Source organism: Pristiophorus japonicus, chromosome 9, assembly GCF_044704955.1.
Source record: "Pristiophorus japonicus isolate sPriJap1 chromosome 9, sPriJap1.hap1, whole genome shotgun sequence".
In the NCBI taxonomy this organism is placed as follows: Eukaryota; Metazoa; Chordata; class Chondrichthyes; family Pristiophoridae; genus Pristiophorus; species Pristiophorus japonicus.
Window position 1 is genome coordinate 34,318,478 of NC_091985.1, and position 25,329 is coordinate 34,343,806.

The 25,329-nt window shown below is 47.4% G+C and overlaps 1 long non-coding RNA gene across 2 annotated transcripts in view; it reads right to left on the bottom strand.

The window, feature by feature from the left end:
• The window catches only part of LOC139273007 (uncharacterized), a 90,722-nt gene that overhangs the window by 12,642 nt on the left and 52,751 nt on the right, over positions 1 to 25,329 (bottom strand). For both annotated transcript variants that reach the window (XR_011594998.1, XR_011594999.1), the window contains one exon: positions 19,864 to 20,015. This is a non-coding gene — a long non-coding RNA (uncharacterized lncRNA). The remainder of the gene's footprint in view (positions 1 to 19,863; positions 20,016 to 25,329) is intronic.

The window sequence follows — 25,329 nt, forward strand, 5'->3', positions numbered from 1 at the left end:
AATGTTCCCAATGTTGGGGAAGTCCAGGGGTCACAGTCTAAGGATAAGGGGTAAGCCATTTAGGACCGAGATGAGGAGAAACTTCTTCACCCAGAGCGTGGTGAATCTGTGGAATTCTCTACCACAGAAAGTTGTTGAGGCCAATTCACTAAATATATTCAAAAAGGAGTTAGATGTAGTGCTTAGGGGGATCAAGGGGTATGGCGAGAAAGCAGGAATGGGGTACTGAAGTTGCATGTTCAGCCATGAACTCATTGAATGGCGGTGCAGGCTCGAAGGGCCGAATGGCCTACTCCTGCACCTATCTTCTATGTTTCTATGTTATGCTCCAACAATCTGTTAACGCTATATGACCCATGTAAGAAACTTGTTTTAACGTGTGATGCGTCGTCCTATGGGGCCGGGTGTGTGTTGCAGCATGTTAATGCCAAGGGTCAGTTACAGCCGGTAGCTTATGCCTCCAGAAGTCTGTTCCAGGCAGAAAGAGGCTACAGGATGGTAGAAAAGGAAGCGCTTGCATGTGTATATGCAGTTAAAAAAAAATGCACCAGTACCTGTTTGGCAGGAAATTTGAGCTGGAGACAGATCACAAACCCCTAACGTCCCTTTTGGCCGACAACAAGGCCATAAATGCAAATGCGTCGGCCCACATAGAGAGGTAGGTACTCACGTTAGCCGCCTATGACTTTACAATTCGGCACAGACCGTGCACTGAAAACTCCGCCGATGCACTCAGCAGGCTCTCATTAGCCACCACCGAGGGGGCAACCAAGCATGCTGCTGAGATGGTCATGGCTGTTGAACCTTTCGAAAGCGAAGGTTCACCCGTGACAGCCCGTCAGATCAAAGTCTGGACAAATAAAGACCCGCCACTGTCCTTAATCAAGAAATGTGTCCTGAATGGGGACTGGGCAGCCACGTACGGGGCATGCCCTGAGGAATTTAAACCATTTCACAGGCGCAAGAATGAACTCTCGATTCAGGCCGATTGCCTACTATGGGGAAACCGAGTAGTCATGCCCCAGATGGGCAGAGAGGCATTCATCCAAGAACTCCACAATGAGCACCCGGACATTGTCATGATGAAGGCAATTGCCAGGTCACACGTTTGGTGGCCAGGGATAGATGCAGACCTGGAACTTTGTGTTTGCAGGTGCAACACGTGTGCCCAGCTGGGCAATGCGCCCAGGGAAGCCCCCCTTAGCCCCTGGTCCTGGCCCGCCAAGCCATGATCACGCATCCATGTGGACTACTCAGGTCCTTTCATGGGGAAAATGTTTTTGGTTGTAGTAGACGCCTACTCCAAATGGATCGAGTGTGACATTCTCAATTCAGGCACATCCTCTGCCATGGGTAGAAAGTCTACGGGCAATGTTCGCCACCCATGGTCTACTGGACATCTTGGTCAGCGACAATGGCCCGTGCTTTACAAGCATTGAATTCCAGGACTTCATGGCAGGAAATGGTATCAACCATGTCAGAACGCCACCGTTCAAGCCGGCCTCAAACGGCCAGGTGGAACGAGCAGTGCAGATAATCAAACAGGGGATGCTCAGAATCCAAGGGGGTTCCCTACAAAGCCGCTTATCCTGCCTCCTGTTGGCCAATAGATCCCGACCACACTCGCTTACAGGGGTTCCACCCGCAGAGCTGCTAATGAAAAGGATGCTCAAAACCAGGTTATCCCTTATACACACCACCATGAAAGAAATTGTTGAGAGCAGGCGCCGGTCACAATGTGACTACCATGACAGGAATGCGAGGGTGCGATGTATTGATGTCAATGACTCTGTCTTTGTCCTCAACTATGCTGCAGGGCCTAAATGGCTCACAGGCACTGTGATTGCCAAAGAGGGGAATATGATTCTGGTAGTTAAACTTACCAATGGACAAATCTGCCGCAAACACGTGGATCAAACAAAAAGGAGGTTCAGCAACCCCATAGAAGAAGCAGAGGAAGAACACGATGTAGAGTTCACTCCACCACAGGTGACCGAACACTGGAACCAAATGGAGGAGAGCCCAGTCACTGTGGGCAGTCCGGAAAGGCCTGAGGCACCGCAAACAGCAGACACTCAGGCCAGCGCCCAACAACCGAAGCCCCAACTCAGGCGCTCTACAAGGGAGCGTAAACCACCAGAGAGACTTAACCTGTGATCCCAATAAGACAATAAGGTGATGTCATGTATTCAACTGTCATTGTAACCCATGTATAAACTAACCTAAGTTGTACACCATGAAAACACTGACCACCAGGTGGTGAACTTGTGGGAGACACTTCTAACCTGGCCTTGAGTTATAAAAGGGGACGCTCCACCCATCTTCTCCACTTCAGTGCTGGCTAATAAAGGTTACTGGTCACAGAGTGACCTTCTCTCTAGAATGGGCCTCGTGTGCATTTATACTGTATAGTAAGGACATATTAGACAGAAAGCAGAGAGTCGGGATAAACAGGTCTTTTTCAGAATGGCAGGCAGTGACTAGTGGAGTGCCGCAGGGCTCAGTGCTGGGACCCCAGCTCATTACAATATACATCAATGATTTGGATGAAGGAATTGAGTGTAATATCCCCCAGTTTGCAGATGACTCTAAACTGGGTGGCGATGTGAGCTGTGAGGGGGACGCTAAGAGGCTGCAGGGTGACTTGGACAGGTTAGGTGAGTGGGCAAATGCATGGCAGATGCAGTATAATGTGGATAAATGTGAGGTTATCCACTTTGGGGGCAAAAATGAAAGATAGAATATTATCTGAATGGCGGCAGATTAGGAAAAACGGAGGTGCAACGAGACCTGGGTGTCATGGTTCATCAGTCATTGAAAGTTGGCATACTGGTACAACAGGCGGTGAAAAAGGCAAATGTTATGTTGGCCTTCATAGCTAGGGGATTTGAGTATAGGAGCAGGGAGCAGTTGTACAGGGCCTTGGTGAGGCCTCACCTGGAATATTGTGTTCAGTTTTGGTCTCCTAATCTGAGGAAGGACGTTCTTGCTATTGAGGGAGTGCAGCGAAGGTCCACCAGACTGATTCCCGGGATGGCAGGACTGACATATGAGGAGAGACTGGATCAACTGGGCCTTTATACATTGGAGTTTAGAAGGATGAGAGGGGATCTCCTGGAAACATCTGGATGGGACAGGTTAGATGCGGGTAGAATGTTCCCGATGTTGGGGAAGTCCAGGACCAGGGGACACAGTCTTAGGATAAGGGGTAGGCCATTTAGGACTGAGATGAGGAAAAACTTCTTCACTCAGAGAGTTGTTAACCTGTGGAATTCCCTGATGCAGAGAGTTGTTGATGCCAGTTCATGGAATATATTCAAGAGGGAGTTAGATATGGCCCTTACGCCTAAGGGGATCAAGGGGTATGGAGAGAAAGCAGGAAAGGGGTACTGAGGGAATGATCAGCCATGATCTTATTGAATGGTGGTGCAGGCTCAAAGGGCCGAATCCCTAATCCTGCACTATTTTTTCTATGTTTCTATGTTTCTATGTCTCCGTCTTTGATCAAGTATAAATCAGGTACTGCTGACTGTGAATCAATATTATAACTACTGATCTATGACCCTAACCAGGTATACTAATCAATGTCAGAACAGCTGTCTTGAACATTGGCAGTCTCCTACATTTATAATCATGCAGTTCAAGCACCGCACATTTTTTTTGATTCGTTCATGGGATGTGGGTGTCACTGGCAAGGCCAGCATTTATTGCTCATCCCTAATTGCTCTTGAGAAGGTGGTGGTGAGCTATCTTCCTGAACCGCTGCAGTCCTTCTGGAGAAGGTACTCCCACAGTTAGGGAGGGAGTTCCAGGATTTTGATCCAGGTGATATAGTTCCAAGTCAGGATGGTGTGTGACTTGGAGGGATACTTGGGGTGGTGGTGTTCCCATATGTCTGCTGCCCTTGTCCTTTTGGATGGTAGAGGTCACAGGTTTGGAAGGTGCTGTAGGAGAAGCATTGGCGAGCTGCTGCAGTGCATCTTGAAGATGGTACACATTGCAGCCACAGTGCGCTGGTGGTGGAGGGAGTGAATGTTGAAGGTGGTGGATGGGGTGCCAATCAAGCGGGCTGCTTTGTCCTGGATGGTGTCGAGCTGTTTGAGTGTTGTTGGAGCTGCACTCATCCAGGCAAGTGGAGAGTATTCCATCACACTCCTGACTTGTGCCTTGTAGATGGTGGGAAGGCTTTGCGGGAGTCAGGAGGTGAGACACTTGCCACAGAATACCCAGCTTCTGACCTGCTCTTGTAGCCACAGTATTTATGTGGCTGGTCTAGTTAACTTTCTGGTCAACGATGACCCCCAGGATGTTGATGGTGGGGGATTCGGTGATGGTACTGCCGTTGAACGTCAATGATGATGTACTAAGTAGAAGTTATTATCCAACTTAATGTCCACCCAATGTAAATGACTGTGTGCTCATCAAGGTCTGGGATGTTAGTGCTGGGGTTGGGGAATGGAACCCTTCGTAATTCATCCATCCGATATCAAGATCATACACTCCCGCATTATGTGCAGCCCAGCACAAATGTGGACTAAACTTCTTTCTATTCCCAGTTGAGTACACTATCTCCGTGCAGTGGTTACATTAGAATCTGTTATAAAGGGTTCTCATTCTAACCTTGTGCCCAACCTTAAACAATAGTCCCCGTAGCCTTTCATAGAGTCTTCTTTTGCTGTCACACACAAAAACTTTCTTCTTTCACAATACCCCAAAAACCTCTCTCTATTCCTATTTCTTCCAACCACAACTCTCCCCCTTTCTCTCCCGCACACCTTTCTTTGCGACTTATTCTATTTGTTGTTCTTCCCCCGCCATCTGCCTCTCTCCACATCTTACTCCTCCGTTCTTTTCTCCCCACAATCTCCCTACCCATCTTCCCAGTCTTTCTCCACTTACCTTCTGACCTTTCCTTCCCATCTCACCCTCTTCCCTCTCCCCCCATCCATCTGGTTGCCAAGGGGAGTAGGTGCGTCTTCTTTCCACTGTGTAACAGGCGTTTCCCCAGACATGATCTGCATTGGGTTTCTGCAGATGTGTTTTTAATTGCTCGTCTTTTCAGTGCACCAACATCTTGTTCTCTCTTTCTCTGCCTGTCCCTCTGTCGATTAAGCACAGAGGTCAGCAAGTTGTGGCTACAAATAACAGCCCTGAATTTCCATGGGCGTTGTCCCAATGTTCAGCTGTAGCTTCAGCGGGAGATCGGCAGAACACCAAAGGGAAACCTCCATGGAAATTCTGGACCAACAACCTTTACTACAGAAGTGATGGCTTTGAGGACGGTTCAACACTAAAGACATTGAATAAGCAGGCTGTTGAGAAAAAGGACATTTTCTCAAGAGACCACAACCTGCAGATATTATATCAATGATATTATATATTACCTGACCTCTGTTACACATGCAAAACACAAGGTCCATGTTGTAGCAGTATGCTTTAGTCACATTTTTATTTCAGTTCCTGATACTTCTAATAATATTCTGCCTTACAATTCCCTCTATGCTTCCTTCATGCCTGAAGAAAATTAATCCAAAATATGATAGCTTCCAAAGCTTTACAGGCATGGATTTTGAATGCAGAAGCCATATCTACAGATAGGGCTTCATAAGAACATAAGAACATAAGAAATAGGAGCAGGAGTAGGCCATATGGTCCCTCGTGCCTGCTCCGCCATTTAATACAATCATGGCTGATCCGATCATGGACTCAGCTCCACTTCCCTGCCCGCTCTCCATAACCCCTTATTCCCTTATCAGTTAAGAAATTGTCTATCTCTGTCTTAAATTTATTCAATGACCCAGCTTCCACAGCTCTCTGAGGCAGCGAATTCCACAGATTTACAACCCTTTGAGAGAAGAAATTCCTCCTCATCTCAGTTTTAAATGGGCGGCCCCTGATTCTAAGATCATGCCCCCTACTTCTAGTCTCCCCCCATCAGTGGAAACATCCTCTCTGCATCCACCTTGTCAAGTCCCCTCATAATCTTAAACGTTTCGATAAGATCACCTCTGAATTCCAATGAGTAGAGGCCCAACCTGCTCATTTGAGTCCTGTCCAGCAGAACCCGCCTGTAAACTCCCCCTCTGGAGAGTTGGCTCCCGAGGTTTCCTTCGCCCTTGACCATGCTGCAGCCCGCTAGGCCCTGGTGCATCACTTCGAACAAAGGGTGCTGGCCATGCACTCGGAGATGCTCGGGGCAATGGCAAGGGTGCTCGAAAGCCTATCGCAAGTGGTCAGGAGCATGGAGGAGTCCGCCTCCCACATTGCAGACAGCTCTGCACACACCATGGAGCCCATCATTGCCAGTGTACAGACGATGTTGGACTACCAGGGTGACCGTACGGATCCAGATCTCATGACGCGTGTCATGGGCGATGAGGCAGCTGCCATTACAGCACAGGCCCAACGTCTTAGTGCTGTAATGGAGGGGATGGTTGCTGGTGAGGAAGCTCAGAATGCTGTTACACAGTGTCAGCAAGAGGCAACAAAGCATCTTACTGCTGTCATGCAGTCAGTGTCTGGTGGCAGCGAGTCTGTGTCTGCTCTCATGCAGTCTCAGCTCGATGTCACGCAAGCTCTGACTGCTGCCATTGCCGCTGGGTCCACCACAGTCCACTGGGTGTCGCAGCAGCCCACCCAACTGTGCTCCAGCAGATCGGTGGGGATGCTGAGGTGCTGCCCCAGGGGAGTGGTGCCGGGTCATTGGAGCCGGAATGTGCTGTGCTCTCAGGATCACAGCATTCCCAATCCCACCCCTACCACTCCGTCATTGCAACCAGCCATGGCTTGCACCCAGCCAATCCAGAGTGCTCGCTCCGAGGCTGAGGTGGGCCAGTCCGCAGCCGGCCCTTCCAAGGCCAGAGCTGGTCGAGGGCGTCCTGCAGAGACATGTGTAGTGTCTGGAGGTGAAACAGAGCAGCCTTCCCACAGCCATGCTGCAGCCACAGGGGAGTCACTGCGGCACAGTTGTATAGTAAGTAGACGGAAGAGGGGTTATAAGGAAATGCACAAGAGTGATTGAAAATGTTGATGTTGCTGCACGTTATTGTTTATAAATGTTTATCTGAAACTTTACTATCATAGAATCATAGAAATTTACAGCACGGAAGGAGGCCATTTTGGCCCATCATGTCTGTGCCAGTCAAAAAAGAACTATCCAGCCTAATCCCACTTTCCAGCTCTTGGTCCGTAGCCCTACATAAGAACATCAGAACATAAGAAATAGGAGCAGGAGCGTTATGTATGCAATAAAGGTTCAAACTGAGTATTGTTTAACTAAGCAAGGTACAACCTTCTGCTTTATTTAGGCCCAAAGTGCCTGACTCACAAAATGGCTGGACTTTTATACCAGAGCAGCCTCCAACAATGACACCATCTGGTGGCTACAAACAGCATGTACTTACATGACAATACCCCCCTCTGAGATCTTATCACAGTCTTTCACAGGTTGAGACGGTCCGGTGCTTTACGCTCCCGGGTTGACCATCTCAGTTCGATTCCGGCCTTGGGTGAATGTGCGGGGTCTGTTGTGACTGCTGGCTGGATGGCTGACTTGTTGGAGGTAGCAGTGGCCATTTCAAGAATTGCAAGTCCATTTTTATTGAACAAGTCCATGATGGAAATTCCGGGTTCACTGATGACCCTCGAGTCCACTGAAGACTGCTGGTAGGTTGGTTGGTCGTTGATGGTTTCTTCATCCGACTGCACTGACTCGTCTAGTGTGCCTCAGCTTTGTTTGATCCATGTGTTTCCTGCAAGTTTGCCCAATCTTGAGCTTAATAACAAATACTCTGTTGCCCTCATTGGCCATGACCTTACCAGCGATCCATTTGGGACCCTGACCATAGTTCAACACATATACAGGATCATTAACAGAAATCTCGCGTGACACAGTTGCGCGATCGTGGTGCCCTTGTTGACTCAGTCTTCTGTATTCAATATGATTACTTAAATCCAGGTGTACAAAAGATAACTTGCTCTTAAGATCGCTTTTCATCATGAGTTCAGCAGGCAAGACCCCTGTGAGTGTGTGGGGTCCTGTCCTGTAACTCAGCAGTATGCAGGACAAGCGGGTCTGCAGTGACCCTTGGGTTACTCTCTCCTCATGCTTTGCTTGATAATTTGTACTGCACGTTCTGCTTGCCCGTTGGTCGCAGGCTTGAGCAGTGCTGACCTTACATGTTTTATGCCGTTACATTTTACAAACTCCTGAAACTCCTGACTGGTGAAGCACAACCCATTGTTGCTCACCACTATGTCAGGCAGACCATGTGTCGCGATCATGACATTGAGATTCTCTATGGTTGCCGTGGACGTACTGGATGACATGATTATGCATTCTATCCACTTCGAATAAGCATCCACCACCACTAAAAATATCTTGCCCAGGAAGGGACCTGCAAAATCTACATGAATCCTGGACCAAGGTTTGGATGGCCATGACCACAGACTCAGCGGTGATTCCGCTGGTGCTTTGCTGAGCTGTATGCAGGTGTTGCACTGATGCACACATGCTTCCAGCTCAGAATCAATTCCTGGCCACCATATGTGGGACCTGGCGATGGCCTTCATCATCACTATACCAGGATGTGTGCTGTGTAACTCACACACAAACTTCTCTCTCCCTTTCTTAGGCATTACAACTCGATTGCCCCACAATATGCAATCTGCTTAAAAAGACAGTTCGTCCTTGCGACGAATGTACGGTTTGGCCTGCTCGCACATTTGCTTAGGTATGGCAGACCAATCCCCTTTGAGGATGCAACCCTTTACCACTGATAATATCGGGTCCAGGTCTTAACTTGTTGAGCCGTGACAGGGGTACCTTCACTCTCAAAAGCATCCATGATTAACATTAAATCTGTCGGTTGTGGCGTTTCCAACTCTGGTGTGGGTAACGGCAGCTGGCTCAAAGCAACGGCACAATTCTCTGTGCCAGGTCTGTGGCGAATGACATAAACATCATCATCATCATAGGAAGTCCCTCGAAGCGAGGATGACTTGCTTCCACGCCAAAAAGGGATGAGTTCACAGGTGTTCCAATGAAGGACCTAATATTCCAGATCCCGAACTACATCTTGGAGGGTGGAAGATGCCTGTGCTTGGATTTTATTAACGTGTGGTGAGCGTTGCACACCAGCCACCACACGGGCTTGACAGAACTAGGTCTTGGTCCTGTGGCAAGGATTAACCAAGACGACTGGAGACCAGCTCTGCTGCACACACCGAGCACGCACACTTATAGCAGTGTGGGCTGGCCCGTGCTGCCCCTGGGCCTTCACCCCTTCTGGGCCCCAGACTCACGCCCCTCCTGGGCCCCGGTCACTTCCTTCTACAAACTCTTGCCACTCCTTCGCCCCTCCTGCTGTGCCTGTCCGCACTGCAATCAGTGACCTGGCTTCGCAGCCGTCGCCCTCCTGCAGTGGTATGCCACCGCACGCTGCTCCCTCTGCTGGCCCCGGCCTGCTGATGGTCTTGCAGGCTGGTGCCGGGCCGCTGCACGCTGCTCACATAATCATAGGCAGATAATGTCAGAACCCACTTTTGGGTGCGGGATGAAGCGTTGGTATTGATACCTTTGCTCTCGGAAAATAACAAAATGAGCGGCTTGTGCTCGGTCTCTAATTTAAACCTCAGACCAAACAGGTATTGATGCATTTTTTTAACACCGTACACACACGCTAAAACTTCTTTTTCTACCATACTGTAGGCTCTTTCTGCTTTCGACAAACTTTTGGATGCATATGCGACAGGTTGAAGTTTCCCCGACTCATTGGCTTGTTGTAACATGCAACCAATTCCATATGACGATGCGTCACAGGCCAAAATTAAACGTTTACATGGGTCATAATGTACTAGCAACTTGTTCAAGAAAAGCAGATTGGGGACTTTCTCGAAAGCTCTGTCTTGCAATGCACCCCACACCCAGTTGTTGCCTTTTCTCAACAGCATGTGCAGTGGTTCAAGTAAGGTGCTCAATTTAGGTAGGAAGTTACCAAAGTAGTTGAGTAGACCCAGGAACGATCGCAGCTCCATCACGTTCTGCGGCTTGGGTGCATTCTTGATGGCTTTGGTTTTCACGTCAGTAGGTCTGATGCCATTAGCGACGATTTACCTCCCGAGGAATTCGACCTCCGGTGCCATGAAGACGCACTTCAAGCATTTCAGTCTGAGTCCCACTCTGTCCAGACGATGTAGAACCTCTTCCAGGTTGTTCAGATGTTTCTTGGAGTCACGACCTGTGATCAGGATGTCATCTTGGAACACGACGATTCTGGGAACGGACATCATTAGACTTTCCATATTCCTCTGAAATATTGCTCCAAATGGGCACCTGTGGTAAATAAACAGTCCTTTGTGCGTGTTAATGCGCATAAGTCTCTTCGATGTCTCGACCAACTCCTGCGTCATATAGGCCGATATCAAGTCCAGTTTTGTGAACGACTTCCCTCCGGCTAGCATCACAAACAAGTCATCAGCCTTCGGTAATGGGTACTGATCTTGTTTCGAACCGCGTTGATTGTAGCCTTGTAGTCTCCACAGATTCTGACTGTGCCATCACTTTTCAGCACAGGAACAATGGGGCTGGCCCATTCATTAAATTCGACCGGTGATATGATCCCTTCACGCTGGAGTCTGTCCAGTTCAATTTCGACCTTCTCCCTCATCATATACGGCACTGCCCGAGCTTTCTGATGGACGGGTCTTGCATCTGAGTCCACGTGGATCTGCACCTTGGCTCCCGTGAGGTTGCCGATACCCGGTTCGAACAGAGAGGGGAACTTGCTCAATACTTGGGCACATGTATCTTCCTCTGACGACAACGCCTTTATGTCGTTCCAGTTGTATCTGATTTTCTCCAACCAACTCCTGCCAAGCAGCGTTGGGCCGCTGCCTGGAACAATCCACAGCGGTAACACGTGAACTGCACCATTATACGACACATTAATTTGTGCACTGCCAATCACCATTATCAGTTCTTTGGTGTACGTGCACAGCTTGACGTTAACAGGGCTCAGCCTGGGCCTCACAGTCTTAGTATCCCACAACTTATTAAATGCCCTCTCGTTCATGATCGATTGACTCGCTCCAGTGACCAGTTCCATCGATACCGGTATCCCGTTAAACTTCACTTTAATCATAATTGGTTTATTCTTGGTTATCATCATCATAGGCAGTCCCTACACTTCCTCCTCTGGCATCTCGGATTGCATATCCGGATCCACGCTAGTCTGACTCTCATCCTCCACGTGGTGTGTCGCAGCTTGCTTGCTCATCTGCAGATACTTGCGCTGGAGATGTCCCGCTCTCAAACAGCCTTTGCAACTATATTGCTTAAATCGGCACTGCTGGTGCCGATGATTTCCCCCACAACGCCAACACGGAGAAGTCGGATACATTCCCACTGGCGGACTTTGGGCAGCCACAGGTTTCGCGAAAACAGCCGGATAGGCCCTGCCATGTGCTGCTCTGCCAAACGCCGTATCAATCGCATTTACAGTACTTGCCAAGGTTCGGTTCTTCACCGATATTTACTTTAAACTCCTGCCCGTCGTCATACATGATTGAGCGATCGGGATGGCCCTTTTTAAATCCAACTCCTCCACAGCCAGAAGTTTGCGCAGGATCACCTTGTGGTTGATACCAATAACAAAGAAGTCCCGCAGCAACAATGTCCCGAACTTGCACGGTCCCGCTAGACGTCGCAGGTCGGCAACGAATTCCGCCGCGCTCTGGCCCTCCGATTGAACGTGTGTATAAAACCTGTATCTCGAGATGATGATGCCGTCGTCTCTCCCATACCAATGATGCTCCCATACCAATGTACACAACTCCTCATATGTTTTCCCTGTTGGATCACTAGGCATGAGTAGATTCTTTATCAGACCGTAGATCTTTGAACCGCACATAATGAGGAACACGGCCCGGCGCTGATCTGCATCGCTGACCCCCTCCATTTTGTTGGCCACGAAGTACTGGTTCAAACAGCTCACAAGCTCTGCCCAATCTTCTCCCTCCACGAATCGCTCTAAAAATCCAATCGTGCTCATTTTGCAAACAAAGGTTCTTACATTCTTGTCGCCAAATGTTATGTATGCAATAAAGGTTCAAACTGAGTACTGTTTAACTAAGCAAGGTACAACCTTGCTTCTGCTTTAGTTAGGCCCAAAGTGCCTGACTCACGAAATGGCTGGCCTTTTATACCAGAGCAGCACCATGTGCGTGCTGCTCAGTAGCCTCCAACAATGACACCATCTGGTGGCTACAATCAGCATGTGTATACATGACAAGGAGTAGGTCATTTGGCCCCTCGAGCCTGCTCCGCCATTCAATAAGATCATGGCTGATCTGATCATGGACTCAGCTCCACTTCCCTGCCCGCCCCCCATAACTCTTTACTCCCTTATCGCTCAAAAATCTGTCTATCTCCACCTTAAATATATTCAATGACCCAGCTTCCACAGCTCTCTGGAGCAGAGAATTCCATAGATTTACAACCCTCTGAGAGAAGATATATCTCCTCATCTCAGTTTTAAATGGGCGGCCCCTTATTCTGAGACTATGTCCCCTAGTTTTAGTTTCCTCTATGAGTGGAAATATCCTCTCAGCATCCACCTTGTCAAGCCCCCTCATTATCTTATAAGTTTCAATAAGATCACCTCTCATTCTTCTGAACTCCAATGTGTATAGGCCCACCCTACTCAACCTATCCTCATAAGTCAACCCCCTCATCTCTGGAATCAACCCAGTGAACCTTCTCTGAACAGCCTCCAATGTAAGTGTATCCTTCCTTAAATAGGGAGACCAAAACTGTACACAGTACTCCAGGTGTGGCCTTACCAATACCCTGTACAGTTGTAGCAGGACTTCTCTGCTTTTATACTCTATCTCCCTTGCAATAAAGGCCAACATTCCATTTGCCTTCCTAATTACTTGCTGTACCTACATACTAACTTCTTGTGTTTCATGCACAAGGACCCCCAGGTCCCTCTGTACTGCAGCACTTTGCAATTTTTCTCCATTTAAATTATAATTTGCTTTTCTATTATTTCTGCCAATGTAGATAACCTCACATTTTCCCACATTATACTCCATTTGCCAAATTTTTGCCCAATCATTTAGCCTGTCTATTTCCCTTTGCAGATTTTTTTGTGTCCTCCTCATAATTTGCTTTCCCACCCATCTTTGCATCATCAGCAAACTTGACTACATTACACTCGGTCCCTTCATCCAAGTCATTAATATAGATTGTAAATAGTTGAGGACCCAGCACCGATTCCTACGGCACCCCACTGGTCACGGTTTGCCAACCGGTAAATTACCCACTTATCACGACTCACTGTTTTCTCATTGATAGCCAATCCTCGAAACATGCCAATATATTACCCCCAACCTCATGAGCTTTTATTTTGTGCAGTAACCTTTTATGTGGCACCTTATCGAATGCCTTCTGGAAATCCAAATACACCACATCCACTGGTTCCCCCTTATCCACCCTGCTCATTACATCCTCAAAGAACTCCAGCAAATTTGTCAAACATGATGTCCCTTTCATAAGACCATGCTGACTCTGTAGGTTACAGCACTTCAAGTGCACATCCAAGTACTTTTTAAATGTGGTGAAGGTTCCTGCCTCTACCACCTTTTCAGCCAGTGAGCTCCAGACCCCCACCATCCTCTGGGTGATGAAATTTTCCCTCAAATCCCCTCTAAACCTCCTACCATAAATCTATGCCCCCTGCTTGTTGACCCCTCTGCTGAGGGAAATAGGTCCTTGGTGTGGCCATGGGGATGCACAGATGAAGCTGAAAATGGCAACCAACTTAGTGGAAACGAGCAGCAATGGGAATGTCTCGGATGTCCCTTGCAGGATCAGGATGGCAAGGCTGCCTCCTGCATGGTCATGAAGCCTCCTCCTGCTCCCCCTCCTCCTGAACCTCGTCCTCCTGAACCTCGTCCTCCTGAACTCCTCCTGAATGTGCCCCTCCTGCTCCCCCTCTTCCTGCTCCCACTCCTCCTGAACGTCCTCCTCCTGAACCTCCTCCTCCGGAATGTCCTCCTCCGGAATGTCCTCCTCCTGTGCCTCCTCCTCCTCCTTCTGCTCCTCATCCTCCTGAATCTCCTCCTCCTGCTATTACAGATGTAATACATGCTCGCAGTTAAGCAATGTACCCAGGGAGGCGCCCCTAAGTTTATGGTCTTGGCCCTCCAAACCGTGGTCTCGGGTACACGTCGACTATGCAGGCCCGTTCTTGGGCAAAATGTTCCTTGTGGTTGTAGACGCGTACTCCAAGTGGATTGAATGTGAGATAATGTCGGCTAGCACATCCGCTGCCACTACTGAAAGCCTGTGGGCCATGTTTGCCACTCACGGTTTACCTGACGTCCTGGTGAGTGACAATGGGCCATGTTTTACCAGTGCTGAGTTCAAAGAATTCATGACCTGCAACGTGATCAAACAAGTCACATCTGCCCTGTTTAAAACAGCGTCCAATGGTCAGGCAGAGAGAGCAGTACAAACCATCATGCAAGGCTTGAAGAGAGTAACTGAAGGCTCACTGCAGACTCGCCTATCCCGAGTCCTGCTTAGCTACCGCACGAGACAACACTTGCTCACTGGGATCCCACCTGCTGAACTGCTCATGAAAAGAGCATTTAAGGCAAGGCTCTCGTTAGTTCACCCTGATCTACATGAACAGGTAGAGAGCAGGCGGCTTCAACAAAGTGCATACCATGATAGCACAAATGTGTCATGCGAGATTGAAATCAATGATCTTGTATTTGTATTAACTTATGGACAAGGTCCCAAGTGGCTTCCCGGCACTGTCGTGGCCAAAGAGAGGAGCAGGGTGTTTCGGGTCAAACTTTCAAATGGACTCATTCACCGGAAACACTTGGACCAAATCAAACTCAGATTCACAGACTATCCTGAGCAACCCACCTTGGACCCTACCTTTTTTGATCCCCCAACATACACACCAGTGACAACCGGCCCCATGGTTGACCACGAAGCAGAACCCATCATCCACAGCAGCCCAGCAGGACCCAACACACCAGGCAGCCCAGCAAGGCCAGCTGCACAGCAGCCCAGCGAGGGCCCAACAAATGATTCAACAATACCAGCTTTCACACCGAGACGATCAACCAGGGCAAGAAGGGCCCCAGATCAACTGACATTGTAAATAGTTACACTATTGACTTTGGGGGGGGGGGGGTGGAGAGAGGGGGTGTGTTATATATGTATACTTGTATTTACTCTGTACAGTCACCAGAGGGCTCATCCCCTGGAGTCCCAAGGAATCTCATAATTCCTTGGGCGCACAGGTATTTAAGTCTCACAGGTTGGAGAAGCACTCTGGAGACCTGCAATAAAAGACTTTACTTTGGTCACTTTACTTTGAGCTCACAGTGTTCAGTCTGACTCTTTCTCCATACATAAGAGTGACCTGATGGATGGAGCAATGTGAGGCATGTTGGGAGAGGTTGAGATGTCTGCTGTGGCCCCTTGGAAAGATCAAGTGGCATATAAATTCAGGGAAATGGTGACCTTTGATGCCACTGAGAGAGCCGTCCTCACCCTTGTTTCAGGCTGCAGGTCCAGTTGGAGGAGATGGCACAGCTCCGTCACCATGTCTTTCCTGAATCGCAGTCTCCGCAGACACTGGTCATCAGTGAGATCCATGCAGGAAAACTGCTGTCGGAAGACTCATGGACCATAGCGCCTTCTGCCACCACATCTGTGTCTGCGTCTTCCTCTACCACCTTCCCCATCCCCTTCTGTCCCCTGGTCGTGCTGCTCCTGGCCCTCTGCATCCTGGTGCTGGCAAACATCCACCTGCTGCTGATGCTGCCTCCTCCTCTCATGTCCCTTTCCCTCTCCCTCTGGGTGTCGGCGTCCCTGACTCTCCTCCTCGCTGCATGCCCTTCTTCGCGTCCTTCCCAGCGTCCTTCTGTATGTGCAGGTATATGACCACCTGCGTGGTCTTCTCCATCTCGCTGTCCCAACCTATGTGGGTCCCTCTCCCGCTGCCTCGGCATCTGTAGTTGGGAGCACCACTCCCTTCTGTGAGCCACCCTGCTGTGCACAATGTGGAGGAGGCGGTCGACTGCCAGGACTGACCCCATTATTTGCAAGCAGTGGCCTACTCTGCCAATGCTAGCTCTTGGAGCAAGGTTCGGTATTGCAGGCTGTGCAAAGCGAGGCTCAGGAATCGTTGAATCCTAATTTAGAGGATAAATGTTCAAAGCATCGACACTCAATAACAATTTGGCCGACAACAATGATGCCAACCGCAGCGTGCCTTTAAAGTCGCTTCCAGGGTGGGGACGTCACTCTCGCCGATCGCACAGGACTGGGGCGGATACCTTCTCCGTCTCAAAAAATCGCGAGGGAAATGTCCCGATCGTCGGAGATTCTGCCCCGACTGGGCGGAAATTCATTACCGCACCGTAACTGCTCTTTAAAAAAAAAAGGGCAACTTCGGCCCCAAAGTATCAAAGATGGGAGAAAAGAAAGGCTGTTTGACTGACAGTCCAGGACCGTCCAATTGGGTAATGAAGAGTCTATTCGCTTTCTGATTGGCAGTGGGAACAGACATGGCAGGCGACAATAGACGGGCGGTTGGAGGCAGGGGGTCATGTGATCACACCTCCAGGACTATGTCCAACCAGAGCTGGCAATTATAGGTGTGGGACACTCTCCTTGGCCATGCAAACGACCCCATCCCTGGGATTTGGGATGGAGTCTATGGCTTGGGACTACGGCCGATGGGAAGGCCGTTCCGCTCAGTCGCACTTATGGCAACAGAGCAGGAATTCTGGGGCCGCATTATTCAGCATCTATTAATACCTGGGCTCGAATTAAAGGTTGTTACTTAATCAAGGGTAGCTCCTGTTTCATAAGTCTCTTCAAGCATCATTCAAGCTTCTCCCTTTCAGTGCATGATGTCATCAGAATCCACTCAGTTGAATTGCAGTGCTGTAGTTCTCTCCCAAGTATCTATTATTCTGTTTGGCAGCCAGAATCTCATTATTAGGAGAGTTTATTCAGCTGCAGGAACATGGGACTACTTTCTTACGAGTCGCTCAGTCTCCATAACTACCGCAGACTCGCACCGCCAAAAAGCATTAGATTTTAATAATTTGTCACGCAGCCAGTTTTTAAATTTGTGTTCTGTGACTCATTTTGGATCGTCCAACATTTGAAACACTTGGAGACGTTTTAAAATTGAGACCCTTTATTACTATACAGGACACGCTTGCCATTTTGGTCAGGTATGACTGAACACTGGAGGACATTAGCTGTGTTGAAAGTTTGAAGCCTGCTCTTGGGCCAGAACAGCTGCTCAAAATACCAACAAGTGTTTGGCTGAAAGGCAGACACACCTTCAGTTACCCCTCGATGGCCCTGCTCCTGCAGGGCACAGGCAGAAGTGGTGGCAAAAGTTGTGTTTCTGTTATGGGCGCTTACCAGAAGAGCTGCAAATTAAAAATGTGTTCATATTCTGTAAATATTTACAAATCCACTGAGTTAGAAATTTAAACTGGCTGCACGATAAGGTATTTAAATATAGTGTTGTTGAGGACTGTAATTTATAGATCCCAGGCGCCGATGCTGAAACTATTTCACAGTGTTTACGCATGTCTCCCCATTGCCATGGCAACATTTTTCTCACTTACTCTTGTCTGTCATTTACCCTTCCTATTGCTTTTTTATATAGAAATATCAAAATCTACCCATTCTCAGTCTCTTTTCAAACCTGTCCATATCTTTGCTAATAAATTGTTGTTCTCCTTTGCCTTTTTTATTCTCTTCTTGATGGCTGTCCACTTTCTCTCTCCATCTCTGCAGCATTCTGTCTTTTATTTCTGCCCAGTTTCTACTTTGGGGCTAATTCAGTGACCTCCTTCCTCCCCCCATCTGAAATACAGGTCTCCTTAATATGGACACAGGTTAGGGTACCAAGAAGTTCACAAGATAAATACAGGTGATTCATTCTTAGCGCATCTAACCAGAAAGACCTTAAATTCCCCTCCCATCACAGCATCCAAGTGATTTCAGGGTTTGTGACTCAGCTACCCTACACAGAAGACCATTCCATGTGCTCCGTTGTCTGTAGAAAGAGGAATTTCCTGACATCAGTCTTAAATTCTCTTTTTAACCAGTTTGAACTTGTATTCTCCTCTCATGGTTTAGTACGAAGTGATTTGAAGGCTCCACCTTCTCCAGACCTGAAAAGCCCGAATCTCTGCACTCTCTCCTCACATCTCAGTCCTGTGACAGCGGGAATGGGGTGCATTGTAAACCGTAAGTAACCTGCTCATTCTAACTGCCTACCTGCCTGGTTTCTGCCGGGCAGTTGACTTAAATCAACCCCACAGCTTTAAATCTGTAAAACGGAGATTTTAATAATAGTATAAGTTGAATACACATTTGGAAGCAGTAAATAAGTGCTCACAATGAATGCCTCAATTATCCTACATTTCACTGCTTACCAACGTATATAATTTTCAATGTAATTAGACACCCTGAATGTGGAATCCGTTATTGTGTTATATACGTTCTGCAGTCGGAAGAAGGATGTTACCATCATTACAATGAGGTTATACCCTACAGGAAAAATTGAACAGGCTGGAGCTTTTTTTTCTTGAAAAAAGAAGACTGATTGAGGTCTTTAAGATTATGAGAGGGTTTGATAGGGTAGAAATAGAGAAGACATGTGAGGGTGACCAAAACTAGGGGCCATAACTATAAGACCAATAAATCCAATAGGGAATTCAGGAGAAAGTGGAACTTACTACCATAAGGAGTAGTTAAGGCGAATATAATAGATGCATTTAAAGGGAAGCTAGATAAATACATGAGGAAGAAAAGAATAGAAGGTTATGCTGATAGGGTTAGATGAAAAGGAGTAGGAGGAGGCTCGTGTGGAGCATAAACACCGACATGGACCAGTTGGGCCAAATGGCCTGTTTCTGTGCTGTAAATTCCATGTCTATCTATGAAAAGATGTGGCATGAAATAAGACATTACAGCCAGCCTGTACTACTCTCATGTGCCTACTAGTAGTTTGTCACTCGCAGAGGACTGGGAGCAGGCCGCCCCTCTTGTATTAGGCTGCATTGCCCAAAGAAGTGTAAAGACATGGGCAGAGATAAAGCTCAGGAAGGGGAGGAACAACACTAGATAATTCAACCTGGGCCGGTCCATGAAGGCGCCCCCCCCCCCCCCACACCCCCACCGCAACCAGGCAACAAGCTGTTGAATGGGTTGGCGACCAGTTGGAATCATATTGTTCAGGAAACGGCAAGGAGAAAACCTAATGAAGGAAGGAACCACAGTACAGGAAGATGGAGATTTAAAAAACCCACGCAATCTTTTAAATCAATTTGTTAAAGCTTCATGTACATTCAGTGGAAGAAAGTGAGGAAATCCTTACTCTGTCCAGCAACTCCAGCACAGGTCATTTTGGAGAACTTCTATTCCCCCTGTAATTTGCTCAATAAAATAAACACCACTTAATGCTTTTGATTGAAATAATTGTAGGCTGCTGTTAACTTGTAATTTTGTGTATTTTTCTCCAAATATCTCCGCCAATTGATAGCAAGTCCCTTTTCGGGAGTTCCAATGTATTGTTAAGTAAATATTTTACAAGTCGGAGACAGGGCAATCCCTCTTTTGTTGTTTTTGGCTTCAGATAGTCACTCAAAAAAAACATGCACTTGAAGGTAGTAATAAAATTAGTTTGGTGCTAATAGTAAACTTGGAAGCAAAGTTTCCCCGCCCCCCCCCCGCCCTCCATTCAGTGCACAGATCAGAACTGAGATGAGTTACTACCACGTGCTAAATCTGCTGCCTCCCACCTCACAACACCAACTGCGACAGAGGTATCCCATCTCCTACGTGGAGTAGATATTCCATCTGCACAGGCCAGAAAGTCTCTTCCCATATCTCCGCCTATTATATGATGTGCATCATCTTCTGTCTGGCCTCTTCAACCGGCCTACAGTGCTCTCTGCCGAAACAAAATGAAAACAAAAGCAATTATATCTCAGACCATCCACTTAAAACAGGCATTGTGTGTCAAGCATGTTCTGGGCTGAGGAAATCTCGATTGAAAAGGGCATCAGTTTATTGGGAGCATGTGTGAAAGTTACCTTCATAGAAACGTAGAAACATAGAAAATAGGAGCAGTAGTAGGCCATTCGGCCCTTCGAGCCTGCACCGCCATTCAATATGATCAAGGCTGATCCTCTATCTCAACACCATATTCCCGCTTTCTCCCCATACCCCTTGATGCCTTTTGTGGCTAGAAATCTATCTATCTCCTTCTTAAATATATTCAGTGACTTGGCCTCCACAGCCTTCTGTGGTAGAGAATTCCACAGGCTCACCACCCTCTGAGTGAAGAGATTTCTCCTCATCTCGGTCCTAAATTTCCTACCCCGTGTCCTGAGACTGTGACCCCTTGTTCTAGACGTCCCAGCCAGGGGAAACATCCTCCCCGCATCCAGTCTATCCAACCCAGTCAGAATTTTATACGTTTCAATGAGATCCCCTCTGCGTTCGAGGCAACTGAATTATTTTGCCTTTGTGTTTTTTGTCAGTAGTTTGTTTATTTTTTGATGAATGTTATCACAGATTTTAAGCCAGCAGGATTTAGCATTCCTACCATCAACATTTTGGAGACAGGGTGCTGCATTTCTGCGTCAATATTGGTGTGAAGCTGCCAAATTCTAGATGGGTAAAGTGCAGCTTGGTAACACCAGGTCCCGACCACATCTCCCATCCATGAGCCTCAGCATTTCCGCATCAAATGAGGGCGGCCATATTATGATGCCATGCAATTGAGAAAAATATATCATATGATTATTTCTCACCATCTGCCCTCGACCAATGCCACTGCAGTCCCAGTCACTGCTAAGGACATCATGTAGATAATTACATTTTAAAAGAAACTTGCCCAGTTACACTTTATTTACATAAGAACATAAGAAATAGGAGCAGGAGTAGGCCATTTGAGCCCCTTGAGCCTGCTCCGCCATTCAATAAGATCATGGCTGATCTGACCATGGACTCAGCTCCATTTCTCTGCCCGCTCCCCATAACCCTTTACTCCCTTATCGCTTAAAAATCTGTCGATCTCCACCTTAAATATATTCAATGACCCAGCCTCCACAGCTCTCTGGGGCAGAGAATTCCACAAATTTACAACCCTCAGAGAGAAGAAATTTCTCCTCATCTCAGTTTTAAATGGACGACCCCTTATTCTGATACTATTCCCCCTAGTTTTAGTTTCCCCTATGAGTGGAAGTATCCTCTCTACATCCACCTTGTCGAGCCCCCTCATTATCTTATATGTTTCGATAAGATCACCTCTCATTCTTCTGAGCTATAATGTGTATAGGCCCAACCTACTCCACCTATCCTTATTTTTTTATATGTCACAACCACAGTTGGACTCTTTTCTGAACTGAATGTGAACACAATCTGGAACACCTACCTATAGATTTTTCTCTGCAAATTTCTAAATTAAAACTTCTGAAAAGAAACTTCTGAAATGTTGACCAGTAAAATCTTCTCGAGATTAAAACGTTACCTCAGGATGTGATTACAGGGTGGTGCGATAGAGTTGTTTAACATTATGATGGGTTGGAACAGGATGGAACAAGCCGATTTCCAATGATTAAAGGTCTAGAAATAGAGGAAATCGATACAAGAATAAATGTGAGAGGTTTAGGACAGAAAGCTTGAGAAACATTTTTACACAGAAGATAGTAAGGCTGTGGAATGCACTGCTGGAGTTCGCGATTAAAGCAGAGATCATGTCATTTAAGGATCGGTTACATAGGTGGGTGAAGCAAAGAGAATAAATGGAGGTAACAGCAGGGTGGGCACATGAGATTAGGATAAACACTAACGCGCCTTGGCTGGGTCGACCAACCTGTTTCCGCGGTGGAATTTCTGCCTCATTTTGAAAGCCATTTGTTCTGTTCGTGGTGATTGATTTGGTCAGCTTATCCTTGACCATTTTCCTACGTAGAGTTAATGCAATAACGTAGCTATTAGTTCAACCATTCAGTGAGCCATTAGTTAAATGGTTCCTTTTAGTTGAGTTCTGTAGGATAACATAAGAGCTCCAAAAGCATTAGCATTCACAGAATTCAGCCGTCATCGGCGAAAGAAATGATTGGCTCATTACAGTGGAAATCAACAATAATTGGGGGTGAGGGAGAAAGTCTATTGCTGCCATTTCCTGTTGCAGACAGGAAAATTGAGTTAGATATGGCAAATGAAATTGGCTAACACCTAGCTGGGAGATACCATGACTCAGTACTAAAAATCACAGCTCACTGTAGGAGTGAAAAAAGCTCCGATTCAAAATCCAAACCTTACAAGACTTGGCCAGATGCTCGGAATCAGGCATGACAGAAAGACGAAAGAAAGATTTGCATTTATATAGCACCTTTCACAACCATCCCAAAGCGCTTTACAGCCAACAAAGTACTTTTTAAAGTGTAGTCACTGTTGTAATGTAGGATATGCGGCAGCCATGTGATAATGACCAGATAGTCTGTTTTTTTTTTAGTGATGTTGATTGAGGGATAAATATTGGCCAGGTCACCAGGGAAAACTCCCCTAATCTTCTTCGACATAGTGCCATGGGATCTTTTATGTCCACCCGAGAGAGCAAATGGGACTTCCGTTTAACGTCTCATCCGAAAGACAGCACCTCCGACAGTGCAGCACTCCCTCAGCACTGCACTGCAGTGTCAGCCTACATTTTTGTGCTTAAGTCCGAGGGGTGGGACTTGAACCCACAATCTTCTGACTCAGAGGCGACGGTGCTGCCCATTGAGCCACGGCTGAAACCCATTAAGACCTTTCAGTTTCAAATCTATTTTTATGCAATCTTCATCTTTCACAAGTTGTAACAGGAAATGTGGTGTTGAGCCTTATAGCAACATAAACATTCAGAAATCTGCGGCAGAAGATGCATCTAGGATAATGGGGCAGGCTTTCAACCTGCCACCCATACGTAAGACCAGCGTTGTAGGTCATATGTGTTATGTATGTAAACATTGTAACTGTGTAAGATTTGCCACCAGAGGGCGCAACTGTTGGAGGCCCAAGGGTCACCTGCACACCTCGTGCAAGGGAGTATAAAATATTGTCTGCCATGCTGCTTAGGCACTCTGGAGTTGTATTAAACAGACTTAGATCATATCAGTTTTAGCTCACAGTACTCAGTCTTGTGGAGTTCTTCCATAATTAACAATTGGCGACAAGTAACAGATTATGAACTTTCACGTGGTCATGGCTGCTGTTGATATTTTAGAGAGATTTGTAGAGGGTGATGATTGGGAAGCCTTCGTTGAGCGTCTCAACCAGTACTTCGTGGCCAACGAGCTGGATGGGGATGATAAAGCAATCAAGTGCAGGGCGATTTCTCCTCACCGTGTATGGGTCCACAATAATATCAAGAATTTGTTAGCACTGGAGAAACCAGCGCAGAAGACATATACAGAGTTGTGTACATTAGTTCGGAACCACCTCAAGCCAAAGGAGAGTGTCTTAATGGCCAGGTATCGCTTCTACACGCACCACCGCTCCGAGGGCCAGGACGTGGTGAGTTATGTCGCCGACCTGAGACGCCTTGCAGGAACTTGCGAATTTGCTGGATTTTTGGGGGAAATGCTGCTGGACTTTTTTGTGCTTGGCATCGGCCACGAGGTCATTCTTCGCAAGGTGCTGTCCGTCGAATCCCTCGACCTGAGCAAGGCCATCACGATAGCCCAGGCATTCATATCCATGAGCGATAATACCAGACAGATATCTTCCCAGCATCGAAGCTCACCGGCAAGTATTGTGCATAAAATAACATTGATAGTAGGCAGAACTGCATATGGCAGGGCCTACACGTCTGCAGTTGCAAGACCTAGGATGACTCAGAGTCCGCTATTGGGCATGAATGCAAATCCGTTAGCACCATGTTGGCGCTGCGGGGGTAATCATCGAGCCCATCAATGTCGATTCAAGCACTACGTATGCAAAGGCTGTGAAACAATGGGACACCTCCAGCGAATGTGCAAGAGTTCTGCGACTCACGTGACAGAGTCAGCAGAGGATGATTGATCTGGCGCAGATCGCGTAGAACAAACAAGAGAGGCAACTCAACCCAAGGAAGAAGTGTATGGGGTACACACCTTCACCACCAAGAGCTCTCCTATCATGCTGAAAGTCAATTTGAACGGAATTCCGATATTAATGGAGTTGGACACGGGGGCGAGTCAGTCAATTATGAGCCAGAAGGCTTTTGAGAAACTGTGGGGCAACAAAGCACAAAGGCCCAAACTGAGCCCGATTCAGACAAAGCTGCGCACCTACATCAAAGAGCTCATACCAGTCATTAGCAGTGCGGCAGTTAAGGTATCGTACGATGGAACTGTGCATGATTTATCACTGTGGATTGTACCAGGCGATGGCCCAACACTATTCGGCAGAAGCTGGCTGGGAAATATTCGATGGAACTGGGACGACATCAAAGCACTGTCCTCAGTGGATGATGCATCGTGCGCCCAAGTGCTGAGCAAATTTCCGTCACTAGTTGAACCAAGCATCGGCAACTTCACAGGCACCAAGGTGCAGATCCATCTAGTCCCCGATGCAAGTGCCGTTCAAGACAAGTCTCAAGCTGTTCCATATATGTTGAGGGAGAAAGTCGAGATCAAACTGGACAGACTTCAACGAGAGGGAATCATATAGCCAGTCGAGTTCAACGAGTGGGCCAGTCCAATTGTTCCGGTGTTGAAAAGTGATGGCACAGTCAGAATCTGCGGAGACTACAAGGTAACAATCAACCGAGTCGCGTTACAAGACCAGTACCCGCTACCCAAGGTGGATGACCTGTTTGCAACGTTAGCGGGGGTGGGGGGGAAGTGATTCACCAAGTTAGACCCAACCTCCACCTACATGACACACGAGCTGGCTGAATCTTCGAAAAGATTGACGTGCATCAACATGCACAAAGGACGGTTTATATACCACAGGTGCCCTTTTGGGATTCGCTCAGCTGCTGCCATCTTCCAGAGGAACATGGAGAGTCTGCAGAAATCGGTTCCATGCACCGTTGTGTTTCAAGATGATATCCTGATCACCGGTCGTGACACCACCGAACACCTGCACAACCTGGAAGAGGTTCTAAGTCGACTAGACAGAGTGGGACTCAGGCTGAAACACTCCAAGTGTGTTTTCCTGGCACCAGAGGTAGAATTTTTGGGGAGAAAGATTGCGGCAGACGGCATCAGACCCACGGATTCAAAGATAAA